This window comes from Macrotis lagotis, chromosome X (genome assembly GCF_037893015.1).
Source record: "Macrotis lagotis isolate mMagLag1 chromosome X, bilby.v1.9.chrom.fasta, whole genome shotgun sequence".
Lineage (NCBI taxonomy): Eukaryota > Metazoa > Chordata > Mammalia > Peramelemorphia > Peramelidae > Macrotis > Macrotis lagotis.
This window is the reverse complement of record NC_133666.1, coordinates 294526659-294542362: the sequence shown is the minus strand read 5'-3', so window position 1 is coordinate 294542362 and position 15704 is coordinate 294526659. Positions and strand designations below refer to the sequence as shown.

Below are 15704 nucleotides of genomic sequence, written 5' to 3'. Positions count from 1 at the left end.
CTCTCAGGATAAATCTGTAGCTGCTCAATTGAGTGTTGAAGAATACAGTGAAAAAATGAGAAGACTAAAAGGAATCAATGTAAAGTGAAGTAAGCAGTCAAATTAAGAGAACAGGAATGTATTAAGTGGTTAATACTGCTTTAAACTCTGGAGATAAAAATAAATTCAAAAAAGAGTGCCTGATCCCACAGAATTTGCAATATAATGGGGGGAGACAACTAAGCAAAAGTAAGTTATTCAATAGAGGGAAAGTACTAGAATTAAGAGGGAAAAGATTCCTGTAGAAGAAAGAATTTTAACTGGAACTTGAAGGAAGTCAGGGAAAGCAGGAAGCAAAGATGAAGAGGGAGAGACTTTTAGACATGAGAGACAGTCAATGAGAAGACTTGGAGTTGGGAGATCAAATATTTTGTTAGATTAACAGCAAGAAGACTAATGTTGAAAGCATGCAAGATGGCGGAGAGAAGACAGGCACTGTGTTAAGTGCTCCTGGTTCCCCTCAAAAATGACAGGAAAGAAATCTCTTTTTTTTTTGGTTGTTTTATTTATTAACGATATTATTTGACTTTTACAATTTTCTCTCAATCTTGCTTCCCTCCCTCACCCCCACCCCACAGATAGCACTCCGTCTCAGTCCACTTTGTTTCCATGTTGTACCTTGATCCAAATTGGGTGTGATGAGAGAGAAATCATATGCTTAAAGAGAACAGAATTCTCAGAGGTGACCAAATCAGACAATAAAATATCTGGGTTTTTTTCCCAAATTAAAGGGAATAGTCCTTGTACTTTGTTCAAACTCCACAGGTCCTTATCTGGATACAGATGGTACTCTCCTTTGCAGACAGCCCAAAATTGTTCCCAATTGTTGCACTGATGAAATGAGCAAGTCCTTCAAGGTTGAATATCACTCCCATGTTGCTGTTAGGGTGTACAGTGTTTTTCTGGTTCTGCTCATCTCACTCAGCATCAGTTCATGCAAATCCCTCCATGGTTTCCCTGAAATCCCGTCCCTCCTGTTTTCTAATAGAACAATAGTGTTCCATGACATACATATACCACAGTTTGCTAAGCCATTCCCCAATTGAAGGACATTTACTGGATTTCCAATTCTTTGCCACCACAAACAGGGCTGCTATAAATATTTTTGTACAAGTAATGTTTTTACCCTTTTTCCTCATCTCTTCAGGGTATAGACCCAGTAGTGGTATTGCTGGGTCAAAGGGTATGCACATTTTTGTTGCCCTTTGGGCATAGTTCCAAATACTCTCCAGAAGGGTTGGATGAGTTCACAGCTCCACCAACAGTGTAATAGTGTCCCAGATTTCCCACATCCCTTCCAACAATGATCATTATCCTTCCTGGTCATACTGGCCAATCTGAGAGGTGTGAGGTGATACCTCAGAGAAGCCCTAATTTGCATTTCTCTAATAATTAATGATTTAGAGCATTTTTTCATATGGCTATGGATTGCTTTGATCTCCTCATCTGTAAATTGCCTTTGCATATCCTTTGACCATTTGTCAGTTGGGGAATGGCTTTTTGTTTTAAAAATATGACTCAGTTCTCTGTATATTTTAGAAATGAGTCCTTTGTCAGAATCATTAATTGTAAAGATTGTTTCCCAATTTACTACTTTTCCTTTGATCTTGATTACACTGGTTTTATCTGTGCAAAAGATTTTTAATTTAATGTAATTGAAATCATCTAATTGGTTTTTAGTGATGTTCTCCAACTCTTCCTTAGTCATAAACTGTTCCCCTTTCCATAGATATGACAGGTAGACTAGTCCTTGATCTTCTAATTTGCTTATAGTATTGTTTTTTAATGTCTGTGTCCTGTAACCATTTGGATCTTATCTTGGTAAAGGGTGTGAGGTGTTGATCTAATCTAAGTTTCTTCCATACTAACTTCCAATTATCCCAGCAGTTTTTATCAAAGAGGGAGTTTTTATCCCAGTGGCTGAACTCTTTGCGTTTATCAAACAGCAGATTACTACACTCCTCTCCTGCTTTTACACCTAGTCTATTCCACTGGCCCACCACTCTTTTTCTTAGCCAATACCAAACAGTTTTGATGACTGATGCTTTATAATATAATTTTAGATCGGGTAGTGCTAAGCCACCTTCGTTTGCATTTTTTTTTCATTAAGCTCCTAGAAATTCTTGACTTTTTATTTCTCCATATGAATTTACTTACAATTTTTTTCTAACTCATTAAAGTAATTTTTTGGAATTTTGATTGGTAGGGCACTAAACAGATAGTTTAGTTTTGGTAGAATTATCATTTTTATTATATTAGCTCTCCCTATCCATGAGCAGTTGATATTTGCCCAGTTATTTAAATCTGATTTAATTTGTGAGAGAAGTGTTTTATAATTGTTTTCAAAAAGATTCTGAGTCTGTCTTGGCAAATAGACTCCCAAATATTTTACACTGTCTGAGGTTACTTTGAATGGGATTTCTCTTTCTAGCTCTTCCTGCTGTTTCTTGCTAGACATATATACAAAAGTTGAGGATTTATGGGGGTTTATTTTATAACCTGTAACTTTGCTAAAATTGCTAATTGTTTCCAGTAGATTTTTAGATGATTTCTTGGGATTCTCTAGGTAGACCATCATGTCATCTGCGAAGAGTGAGAGTTTTGTCTCTTCCTTCCCAATTCTAATTCCTTCAATTTCTTTTTCTTCTCTAATTGCTGATGCTAACATTTCTAATACAATATTGAATAGTGGTGGTGATAATGGGCACCCTTGTTTCACCCCTGATCTTATTGGGAATGCCTCTAGCCTCTCCCCATTGAATATAATGCTTGTTGATGGTTTCAGATAGATACTACTAATTATTTTAAGGAACAGTCCATTTATTCCTACACTCTCTAGTGTTTTTAATAGGAATGGATGCTGTATTTTGTCAAAAGCTTTTTCAGCATCTATTGATATGATCATAACATTTCTGATAGGTTTGCTATTGATATAATGGAGTATACTAACAGTTTTCCTAATATTGAACCAACCCTGCATTCCTAGAATAAATCCTACTTGATCATAATGTATTATCCTAGTGATGACTTGTAGTTGTTTTGCTAAGATTTTATTTAGGATTTTTGCATCTATATTCATTAGGGAAATAGGTCCATAATTTTCTTTCTCTGTTTTAACTCTTCCTGGTTTAGGTAACAGTAACATATTGGTTTCATAGAAAGAGTTAGGCAGAGTTCCATCTTTCCCTATTTTTCCAAAGAGTTTATATAGGATTGGAACTAATTGTTCCTTAAATGTTTGGTAGAATTCACTTGTGAATCCATCAGGCCCTGGAGATTTTTTTTTAGGGAGTTCAATAATGGCTTGTTGAATTTCTTTTTCTGAGATAGGGTTGTTTAGGTATTTAATCTCTTCTTCATTTAACTTGGGCAACTTATATTTTTGTAAATATTCATCCATTTCACTTAGATTATCAAATTTATTGGCATAGAGTTGGGCAAAATAATTTCGAATTATTACTTTAATTTCCTCCTCATTGGTGGTGAGTTCACCTTTTTCATTTATAATACTAGCAATTTGGTTTTCTTCTTTCTTTTTTTTAATCAAATTGACCAGAGGTTTATCAATTTTATTGGTTTTTTCATAATACCAACTTTTGGTTTTATTTATTAATTCAATACTTTTTTGCTTTCAATTTTATTAATTTCTCCTTTAATTTTTAAAATTTCTAATTTGGTATTTGATTGGGGATTTTTGATTTGTTCTTTCTCTAATTTTTTTAGTTGCATGTTTAGTTCATTGATTTCCTCTTTCTCCAATTTATTCATATAAGCATTTAGAGATATAATATATCCCCTGAGAGTTGCTTTGAATGAATCCCATAGGTTTTGGCTTGTTGTTTCATTATAATCATTATCTAGGATAAAATAGTTAATTCTTTCTATAATTTGTTTTTTGGCCCACTCATTTTTTAAAATGTGGTTATTCAGTTTCCAGTTTGCTCTGGGTCTATATCTCCTTGGCCCAGTATTGCATATGACTTTTATTGCATTGTGATCTGAGAAAGACATATTCACTATTTCTGCCTTTCTGCAGTTGATCATTAGGTTTTTATATCCTAGTACATGGTCAATTTTTGTATAAGTTCCATGTACTGCAGAGAAAAAGGTATATTCCTTTCTATCCCCATTCAGTTTCCTCCATAAGTCTACCATATCTAATTTTTCTAACAATCTATTTACCTCCCTAATTTCTTTCTTGTTTGTTTTATGATTTGATTTATCTAGATCTGATAGCGGGAGGTTGAGGTCTCCCACTAGTAGAGTTTTGCTGTCTATGTCTTCCTGTAATTCTTTCAGCTTCTCCTCTAAGAATTTAGGTCCTGTCCCACTGGGTGCATATACATTTAATATTGAAATGACTTTATTGTCTATGGTACCTTTTAGGAGGATAAAGTTTCCTTCTTTATCTCTTTTAACGCTATCTATTTTTGCTGCTGCTTTGCCTGAGATAAAGATTGCTATCCCTGCTTTTTTTACTTCAGCTGAAGCAAAATATATTTTGCTCCAACCTTTTACCTTTACTCTATATGTATCTCTCTGTTTCAAATGAGTTTCTTGTAAGCAGTATATTGTAGGATTCTGGTTTTTAATCCACTCTGCTATTTGCTTAGGTTTTAAGGGAGATTTCATCCCATTCACATTCAAGGTTATGATTACTAATTCTTTATTGCCCTCTGTGCTATTTTCCCTCTGTTTGTATTTTCCCCCTTTCCCCCCTTTTATCCATATTCCCCAGTATTTTGTTTTTGAATACCACCCCCTTTAGTATGTTTGCCCTCCTATATCACACCCTCCCCTTTCTTTCCCCTTTCCCTTTTCCCTTCCCTTCCTTTTGTTATTTCCCCTTATTTCCCCCACTCCCCTTCCCTTTCTCTGTCCCCCCTCCCCTTTTCCCCTTTTCCCCTTTTAATATTGAAAGGTTAGATGTTTTATATGTTAACTGAGTATGTGTAGGTTGACTTTAAGCCAAGTCTGATGAGAAGAAGATTCAGGTGTTTCTCTTCTGCTCCCTTCTTCCCCTCTATTACCATAGGTTTTTTGTACCTCTTAGTGTAATGAGATTTGTCCCATTCAATCCCCTCCCTCCTCCCGTCTCTTTCCTGTCCCCATTTTTAGGGAGGTAGTGTATTTTTTTAGATCATTCTATCTAGGTCATAGAAAATTCTGAGTGTCTATCCCTTCTAGTTCAGTATATTCTATTGGATAGAGTCGAAATTCCTGAGAGTTATTAGAGTCTTTCTCCCAAGTGGGGTTAAAGCCAGTTACATCCCATTAGATAGCAGTCTCATGGATAAGTCATGGATATCCATCATTTCTGGCTAGGTGTATTCTCTCTGTTAGAGTTACATTTCTCAGGATTTATGAGAGTCTCTTCCCCCCCACCCATGCTGGAATATAGCCAGTTTCAACTTACTCGATTGCATTTTTTTCCTTTTACCACCCCCCCCTTTTTTTACCTTTCCATGTGTCTCTTGAACCTCCTGTTTGATATCCAAATTTTCTGTTTAGCTCTGGTCTTTTCATCAGAAATTTTTGAAATTCTTCCATTTCGTTAAATGTCCATCTTTTTTTCCCTGGAAGAGGAGGCTCAGCTTTGCAGAAAAGTAGATTCTTGGCTGCATTCCAAGGTCCCATGCTCTTTGAAATATCTCGTTCCAGGCTCTTCGATCCCTTAAAGTTGATGCAGCCAGGTCCTGCGTGATCCTTACTGTGGCTCCTTGATATTTAAATTGCTTCTTTCTGGCTGCTTGCAGGATTTTCTCTTTTATCTGATAGTTCTGCAGTTTGGCCACAACATTCCTTGGTGTTTTCATTTTAGGATCTTTTTCTGGTGGGGATCGATGTATTCTTTCAATAACTACTTTGCCCTCTGATTCCATGATATCAGGGCAGTTTTCCATCACTAGATCCTGTGATATTAAGTCCAGGCTTTTTTTCTCTTCAATGTTTTCAGGAAGTCCTATAATTTTCAGGTTGCCCCTCCTCGATCTATTCTCGAGGTCAGTGGTTTTGTTGATGAGGTATTTCACATTTGCTTCTATTTTTTCTATTTTTTGATTTTGTTTAACTGACTCTTGCTGTCTCATGGAGTCATTAGTTTCTGTAGACTCCGTTCTTTTTTTGGGGGAGGAGTTTTCTTCTTTAACCTTTTGCAACTCCTTTTCCAATTGGTCAATTCTACTTTTGAAAGAGCTTTCCATTTGACCAATTGAGGTTTTGAGAGAATTAATTTCTTTTTGCATTTGCTCATTTGAGGATCTGAGAGATTTATTCTCCTTTTGTGTTTGTCTAATTGTGCTTTCTAAGGTTTTGTTTTCTTGTTGCAAGGTATTAATTGTCTCTCCCAAATTTTTAAGCTCCTTCCTTATTTCTTCAAGGAAGTCTTTTTGTGCTGGAGACCAGATTGCATTCTCCTCAGAGGTTCCAGGTCTCTCTGAGTTGGGGTCTTTCCCTTCCAGGATTTTTCTATGGATCCACCTTTCTGCTGATCCTTCTACATTATGCTAAGACCTTGAGTTGGGGGGGGGGGGCTGGTTCACCTGGCCTTGGGATCACTAAAGGCTTTACTGAGTGCAGTTTCTCTGGCTGGCCAGTAGGAGGTGCCGGTTGCTTTCTCTGGTGTGTCTGTGACCTTGGTTAGGAGGCCTCACTTTGCCCGAAGGGAGGAGTTGGAACTATTGAATTCTTTTGCCTTCAATCAATGGTGGGCTTTACCCTGGACTGAGGTGATTCCTCAGCTGGGCTGGTTCTTTTGCTCTCACACCTGGGCCTGAGGCAGAAGTAGTTTGCAATTGTTTGTTTTGAAGGAGGCCTCAGTGCAATGGAGGCATGGACTCAGAGTTTCTCAGACCTGAGGAGCCCAGGGATGGTGTCCGCAGCTCTCCTGCACCAGACCTCTCCCTGCAGCCCCTTCCCCAAGCTCCAGGGTACAGCACCAACACCAACTCCTCTGCTTAACCTGCGGACCCAAGCCCCCTTCGTACAGCCCTACCGCTGATCCAGCAGGTCCGGCTCTCGTGCCCTCATACTCCCAGTTCCAATTCAGCTGTTAAGACCAGAGGTAAATAGAAAATTTGGACAGCAAACATGAGACTTAAGAGGCACATGAAAAAGTTAAAAAAAGGGTAAAGGAAAAAACTGCTATCCAATAAAATGAAACTGGCTATATCCCCACCTGGGAGAAAGATTCTCATAACTCTTGAGAATTGTAACCCTAATAGAGAGAATATATTTAGCCAGAAATGATGGTCACTCATGACTTATCCATGAGCCTGTTATCTAATAAGATGAAACTGGCTATAACCCTTCCTGGGAGAAACATTCTCATAAGTCTTGAGAATTGTAACTCTATTAGGGAGAATATATTTAGCCAGAAGTGATGAACACTCGTGACTTTTCTGTGACCTAGATAGAATTATTTAAAAATAATACCTCCTTAAAAATGAGGACAGTAAGGAGAATGGAGGATGAAGGAGATTGAATGGGGTAAATTTCATTACATTAAGAGGTACAAAAGACCTATTGCAATAGAAGGGAAGAAGGGAGGAGGTGAGAACCCCTGAATCTTCATCTCATCAGATTTGGCTTAAAGCTAACTTATACACACTCAGTTACATTAAGAAACTTATCTTACCTTTCAAATATTAAAAGGGGAAAAGGGGAGGGGGGAGACAGGAGGGGGAGAAAAAGGGGGGAACTAACAGAAGGAAGGGAAGTAAAAAGGAGCAAAAGGAAAAGGGAAATAAAGGGGAGGGGGTTGATATAGAAGGGCAAACACACTGAAGGTGGCAGTATTCAGAAACAAAATACTGGGAAATGTGGATAAAGTAAAGGGAAAAGGGGGGGAATACAAACAGAGGGAAGATAGCATGGAGGGCAATAAAGAGTTAATAATTACAACTTTGACTGTGAATGGGATGAGCTCTCCCTTAAAATGTAAACGAATAGCAGAGTGGATTAAAAAAACATAATTCTACAATATGCTGATGACAAGAAACTCATTTGAAGCAGAGAGATACATACAGCATAAAGGTAAAGGGTTGGAGCAAAATATATTTTGCTTCAGCTGAAGTGAAAAAAAGGAGGGGTAACAATCTTTATCTCAGACAAAGCAGCTGCAAAATAGATGGCATTAAAAGAGATAAGAAAGGAAACTATATCCTCCTAAACGGTACCATAGACAATAAAGTAATGTCTATACTAAATTTGTATGCACCCAATGGTATAGCATCCAAATTCTTAGAGGAGAAGTTGGGGTTACAGGAAGACATAGGCAGCAAAACTCTATTAGTGGGAGACCTCAATCTTTTGCTCTCAGATTTAGATAAATCTAACAATATAATAAACAAGAAGGAAGTTAAGGGGGTAAATAGATTGTTAGAAAACCTAGATATGATAGACTTATGGAGGAAACTGAATGGGGATAGAAAGGAATATGCTTTTTTTCTGCAGTACATGGCACTTACACAAAAGTTGACCATGAGCTAGGGCATAAAAACCTAATGATCAATTGCAAAAAGGCAGAAATAGTGAATTCATCTTTCTCAGATCACAATGCAATAAAAGTCATATTCAATATAGCGCCAGGGAGATATAGACCCAGAACCAATTGGAAACTGAATAACCTCATTTTAAAGAATGAGTGAATCAAACAACAAATTAGAGAAAGAATTAATTATTTCATCCTAGATAATGACCATAATGAAACAACATACCAAAGCCTATGGGATACACTCAAGGAAGCTGTCAGGAGATATATTATATATTATATCTGTAAATGCTTACATGAATAAATTAGAGAAAGAGGAAATCAATGAACTAAATATTCAACTAAAAAATTAGAGAAGGAATGAATTAAAAACCCCCAATTAAATACCAAATTAGAAATTCTAAAAATTAAAGGAGAAATTGATAAAAATCAAAAGCTCTTGCTTTGAACTAATAAATAAAACCAAGAGGTAGTTTTATGAAAAAAACCAATAAAATTGATAAACGTCTGGTCACTTTGATTAAAAAGAGAAGGAAGAAAACAAAATTGCTAATATCATAAATGAAAAAAAAGATGAATTCACCACCAATGAGGAAGAAATTAAAGTAATAATTCAGAATTATTTTGCCCAACTCTATGCCAATAAATTGACAATCTATGTTAAATGGACAAATATTTACAAAAATATAAGTTGCCCAGATTAAATGAAGAGTAAATTAAAAATCTAAATAACCCTATCTCAGAAAAAGATATTCAAGAAGCCATTACTGAACTCTCTAAGAAAAGATCTCCAGGGCCAGGTGGATTCACAAGTACATTCTATCAAACATTTAAGGAACAGTTGGTTCCAATTCTATATAAACTCCTTGCAAATATAGGTGAAGATGGAACTCTGTCTAACTCTTCCTATGACACCAATATGGCGCTGATACCTAAACCAGGAAGAGTTAAAACAGAGAAAGAAAATTGTAGGCCTATCTCCCTGATGAATATAGATGCAAAAATCTTGAGTAAAATCTTAGTAAAATGATTACAACATCTTATCACTAGGATAATACATTATGATCAAGTAGGATTTATCCCAGGAATGCAGGGTTGATTCAATATTAGGAAAACTGTTAGTTTAATTAATTATATCTATAACAAGCCTATCAAATCATACGATTATATCAATAGATGTTGAAAAAGCTTTTAACAAAATATAGCACCCATTCCCACTAAAAACACTAGAGAATGTAGGAATACATGGATTGTTCCTTAGAATAATAAGCAATGGGGGCAGCTAGGTGGTGCAGTGGATAGAGCACCGGCCCTGGAGTCAGGAGTGCCTGAGTTCAAATCCGGCCTCTGACACTTAATAATTACCTAGCTGTGTGTGGTCTTGCGCAAGTCACTTAACCCCATTGCCTTGCAAAAACCTAAAAAAAAAGAAAAGAATAATAAGCAGTATCCTTAGAATAATATCTTAGAATTATAAGCATTATATGCAATGGGGATAGGCTAGAGGCATTCCCAATAAGATCGGGGTGCCCATTATCACCACTACTATTCAATATTGTATTAAAAATGTTAGCTTCAGCAATAAGAGCAGAAAAAGAAATTGAAGGAATTAGAATTGGGAAGGAAGAGACAAAATTCTCCCTCTTTGCAGATGACATGATGGTCTACCTAAAGAATCCCAAAAATCATCTGAAAAACCACTGGAAATAACTAGCAACTTTAACAAAGTCACAGGATATAAAATAAACCTTCATAAATGTTCAACATATCTATATATCAGTAACAAGATACAGCAGAAAGAGCTAGAAAGAGAAATTCAATTCAAAGTAACTCCAGACAAAATAAAATATCTGGGAGTCTGCCTGCTATGGCAGACTCAGAAACTTTTTGAAAACAATTACAAAACACTTCTCATGCAAATAAAATCAGATTTAAATTACTGGGCAAATATCAACTGCTCATAGATAGGTCAAGCTAATATAATAAAAAGGATAATTTCACCAAAACTAAACTACTTGTTTGGTGCCCTGCCAATCAAAATTCCAAAAAATTACTTTAATGAGTTAGAAAAAATTGTAAGTAAATTCATATGGAGAAATAAAAAGTCAAGAATTTCCAGGGATTCAATGAATAAAGGTGCAAAAGAAGGTGGCTTAGTCCTACATGATCTAAACTTATATTATAAAGCATCAGTCATCAAAACCGTCTGCGATTGGCTAAGAAATAGAGTGGTGGATCAGTGGAATAGACTAAGTGCAGTAGTAGGAAATGATTATAACACTCTGCTGTTTAATATATACGCAAAGAGTCCAGATATTGGGATAAAAACTCTCTCTTTGATAAAACCTGTGGGGAAAATTGGAAGTTAGTATGAAAGAAACTTGGATTAGCACAACAGTTCACACCCTATACCAAGATAAGATCCAAATGGATACAAGATTTAGACATAAAAAAACGATATTATAAGCAAACTAAAAGATCAAGAAGTAGTATACCTGTCAGATCTATGGAAAGGGAAATAGTTTATGACCAAGGAAGAGATGAAGAATATCATTAAAAAAAACTAGATAATTTTGATTACATTAAATTAAAAAGTTTTTGCCCGGACAAAATCACTATAACCAAGATCAAAAGAAATGTAGGAAATTGGGAAACAATTTTTACAAGTAATATTTCTGACAAAGGACTCATTTCTAAAATATACAGAGAACTGAGTCAAATTTTCAAAAAAACAATCCATTCCCCAATTGACAAATGGTCAAAAGCAATTTACAGTTGAGGAAATCAAAGTGATCTATAGTTATCTGAAAAATTGCTCTAAATCACTACTTATTAGAGAAATGCAAATTAAAGCATCTCTGAGGTATCACCTCACATCTCTCAGACTGGCCATTATGACTAGAAAGGACAATGATCAATCTTAGAAGGGATATGGGAAATCTGGGACACTAATGCATTGTTGTGAGCTCATTCAACATTTCTGGAGAGCAATTTGGAATTATGCCCAAAGGACAACAAAAATGTACATACCCTTTGATCCAGTAATCTACTACTGGGTCTATGCCCTGAAGAGATTATAAAAAAGGGTAAAAACATCACTTGTATAAAAATATTCAAAGCAGCCTTGTTTGTGGTGGCAAAGAATTGGAAATTAAGTGAATGTCCTTCAACTGGGGAATAGCTTAACAAACTGTGGTATATGTATGTCATGGAACACTATTGTTCTATTAGAAACCAGGAGGGATGGGAATTCAGGGAAACCTAGAAGGATTTGCATGAACTGATGCTGAGCGAGATGAGCAGAACCAGAAAAACATTGTACCCTAACAGCAACATGGGGGTGATGACCAAACTTGATGGACTTGCTCATTCCATCAGTGCAACAATCAGGGACAATTTTGGGCTGTGATGAAGAATACCATCTATATCCAGAGAAATAATTGTGGAATTTGAACAAAGACCAAAGATCTTTAATTTAAAAAAATTATCTTATTATGTAATTTTGTTATCTCTTATACTTTACTTTTCTTCTTTAAGGATATGATTTCTCTCTCATCACATTCAACTTAGATCAATATGTACCATGGAAACAATTAATAGACTGCCTTCTATGGTGGGTGGGGGGGAGGGAAGCAAGAATAACGAAAAATTTGTAAGACTCAAAATAAATAAAATCTTTCTTAAAAAATATTAAGGCATAACAAGTTGCTATAAAGCCAGGGAAATTCCATAATTGAAATTGAATTAATGTTCTGTAGTTTCTACATTTCAGCTTCTGCAATAGAATATCCTTTGCATGGTCATGCATATTTTTAGTAAGTTAAAAGTTTGTCCTCTAAGAACCACTCAGGGTTTAATTGTCCCTTCCCCCCCACTGACTAATAGTATCTTACCAGTTTCATGCATATTCACATTTTAACTATTATAAAGGAATATAGAAGGAGTTAGAAATATGAAAATATTCCAAGTAAAACAATTATAAAATAAGCATATATAAACATAATATATACATAGTTGTCCCTTCCACATCATGGAAGTTAAGGACATAACGCTCCCATGATTTGAAAAATCCACAACAGACTTTTTGACCTTCCCTTTATATAAGAGAAGAAGTCTGAATTATTATGATAATAAAAGATAAAATGTGTTGATTTTATACAATACTATATATATATAATTCATTTCTGAGTTTCTAAATTTTTCTGTTTTTAATAATATATAATATATGAATAATATATTCAATTGGCCTTCACATATTATCTGTGACTTCCACAAAGTTTCCTCCAAATTCCCATTTAATTTCCTTTGCTGATCTGTGATACATCAAAGCTGCAATGACAAAAGTCATGATGTAGAAGAGATAGCTATGTACATGTATATTATATAAACATATGTACATATTTATGTGACTGTGCATGTTTATGGGCACATGTATACACACAGCAACATATATGCACATATATAATACAAACATAGCATGCCATTCCTCTATCATACATATATACATATACATAAATATATAGTGCATTCATAAATATATATATATCCACTCTATCTATATATGTGTATATTCATTTATATGTGAAATAAAAATTCATTTTGACCCCCCCCCAAAAAAAAGAAGATTAGTGTCACTGGATAGAAGACTATATATAGGTGAAGGGGGAAGTAATATAGGCTGAAAAGTTAAGTAGGGGGTAGGGCTGCTGGGTAATGCAAGGCAGTCATCCCTTTGCAGCAGATCATCATCCCCCAGAATTTCTTGAGGAAGCCTGCTTCAGGGGTGGCTAGGTGGCACAGTGGATAAAGCACTGGCCCTGGAGTCAGGAGTACCTGGGTTCAAATCTGGTCTCAGACACTTAATAATTACCTAGCTGTGTGGCCTTGGGCAAGCCACTTAACCCCATTTGCCTTGCAAAAAAACTTAAAAAAGAGAAAGTAATGGGGAAAAAAGCCTGCTTATAGAACACTTGAGCTGTTCCAGAACATAAAGAGGAAGGCCCAGACCCGCGGTTGGCCCCGGCTTCTCCCGCCCCGCGCCGTTGCCTTGCCCGGAGGGCTGCTGCTCGGAGAGGAGGCCCCCCAATGTCAAGGCCGACACCACGGGCTGGCCGCATCCGCTTCCACGACTTCCTCGGGGACTCATGGGGCATTCTCTTCTCCCACCCTCGGGACTTCACTCCGGTGTGCACAACAGAGCTGGGCCGAGCTGCCAAACTGGCCCCAGAATTTGCCAAGCGGAATGTTAAGATGATCGCTCTTTCTATTGACTCTGTCCAAGACCATCTTGCCTGGAGTAAGGATATCAATGCATACAATGGTGATGAGCCCTCGGAGAAGCTGCCTTTCCCCATCATTGATGATCACAAACGGGACCTTGCCATCAAGTTGGGCATGTTAGACCCAGATGAGCGGGATGCGCAGGGCATGCCAGTGACAGCTCGAGTGGTATTTATTTTTGGCCCAGATAAGAAGTTGAAGCTATCTATCCTCTACCCTGCAACTACTGGCAGGAACTTTGATGAGATCCTCAGAGTGGTTGATTCCCTTCAATTGACAGAATACAAGAAGGTTGCTACTCCTGTTGACTGGAAATGTGGAGATAGTGTAATGGTTATTGCAACTATCTCTGAAGAGGAGGCTAAACAACTGTTTCCTAAAGGGGTCTTCACCAAGGAGCTCCCTTCAGGCAAGAAATACCTACGTACACCCTTCAGCTGTAGCTTACTCCAGCAGGACCTGCTGGGTCTCCCTTGAAGATCTCTCCCAGAATGGATGCCAGCCTGCCAATCAAGTCTTCTACAGTAATTGATTTAAACATCTTGGAGTGATGGAAAGTCAGGAGTCTTTGGGCTGCTCTACTAATGTGTGGCTTGTTAAATGAAAAGGGCACTAAAAGTTACCTGTGATTCCCCTCCTTGTGCCTTTACCAGCACTTCACTTGGGTCATTGAACTCCCTTGTCGTTCTGCTGACTTTCTCTGTTTGGGACTTAAACTGTGAGCTCTGTTGCAAGCTCCATCATCAGCCTTAGTATCATTGGTATTTGGGAAAGGGGGTTACCTCAGAGCATTGCAGGAGTAGAATTTCTTTATCTGGCCTAGTAGACAAATCTTTTCTTTTTCTAATTATCTACTTGAGGGAGGAGGCAGTTTAACATGTCTGGTTGTCTGATTTTGAGTTTCACCTCCCTAAGTTTATGACCATCAATTTGTAATCATTTAGCTATTTCAGATAGTGGGGGTTTTTTTCCCCCTCAATTGTTGAGTGTTCTAAACATAATTAGAAAAACTTGGAGATTCTTATCTTTCTAACAGATAGGAGGAAAGCAGGATACAGTTAAAATATTTTTACTAGATTGAGCAAAAGAGCTTTCTAATTATGTTACAGCCTGTGGTTGAGACTATGGAGAAAGAAACTGCACTGGTGGACAGTCATAATTAATGGGTGCCTTTTTAAACAAGTCGTGTATTGGACATGGAAAACTGCTCTTAATTGTCATAATAAGATGAAAGTATGTATACTAGTGGGAAAGAAAGGGATAAAGATACTATTTCTTTATTACAAAATGATGTCTCTGCAGTGGATAATTTTCTGTTTTCTGATATTTTGCCTTTCAAGGGAGCCACCAATAAAAGCTTTTTGAAACTAAAAAAAAAAAAAAAAAGAGGAGGGCCCAGAACACAACCATTCTCTCCCTCCCTCTCTGGCTCTGCCTGACCAGGAGGTTGATTGAAAATTCCTTTTATATTAATTCTGTGAGGAAATTCAAGGCCTTCGTTCCAAAAACAATTGTATTTGGGCCAGGAAGCTTAGCAGCAGGTCCTAAAACCCAAGAAGTTCACTTGGGAAGCTGCCAGTAGAGTGGCTCAGGGGCATAGAAGCTAAGTGAGGATTTCCTTTCTAGTTCATTCATTCTACATTATTTCTTAAGTGCCTGTTAAGTGCCAGATACTGAGTTAGGCCCCTGTGATACAAAGCAAAAAGCCAGTTCAGTCAGGTTTTATTATTTAATCTGCAACAGAATGGAAAGAAAGGAAGATGTAATTCTGTAGAATGTTGACAAGGATCTTTTTCCTTTATGAGGTTAAGGAGGACGAACAGTTAATATAGTTAATATTCGTTTTGGACAGGAACTTTTTCCAGAAAATTAGGTAGTCTTGCCAGGAGGTCAA

The 15704-nt window shown here is 36.9% G+C and overlaps 1 pseudogene; it reads left to right on the top strand.

Annotated features, from left to right (window-relative positions):
- Positions 1–14287, top strand: part of LOC141499055 (peroxiredoxin-6 pseudogene) — a 61407-nt pseudogene extending 47120 nt beyond the window's left edge.
- Positions 14288–15704: the final 1417 nt, after the last annotated feature.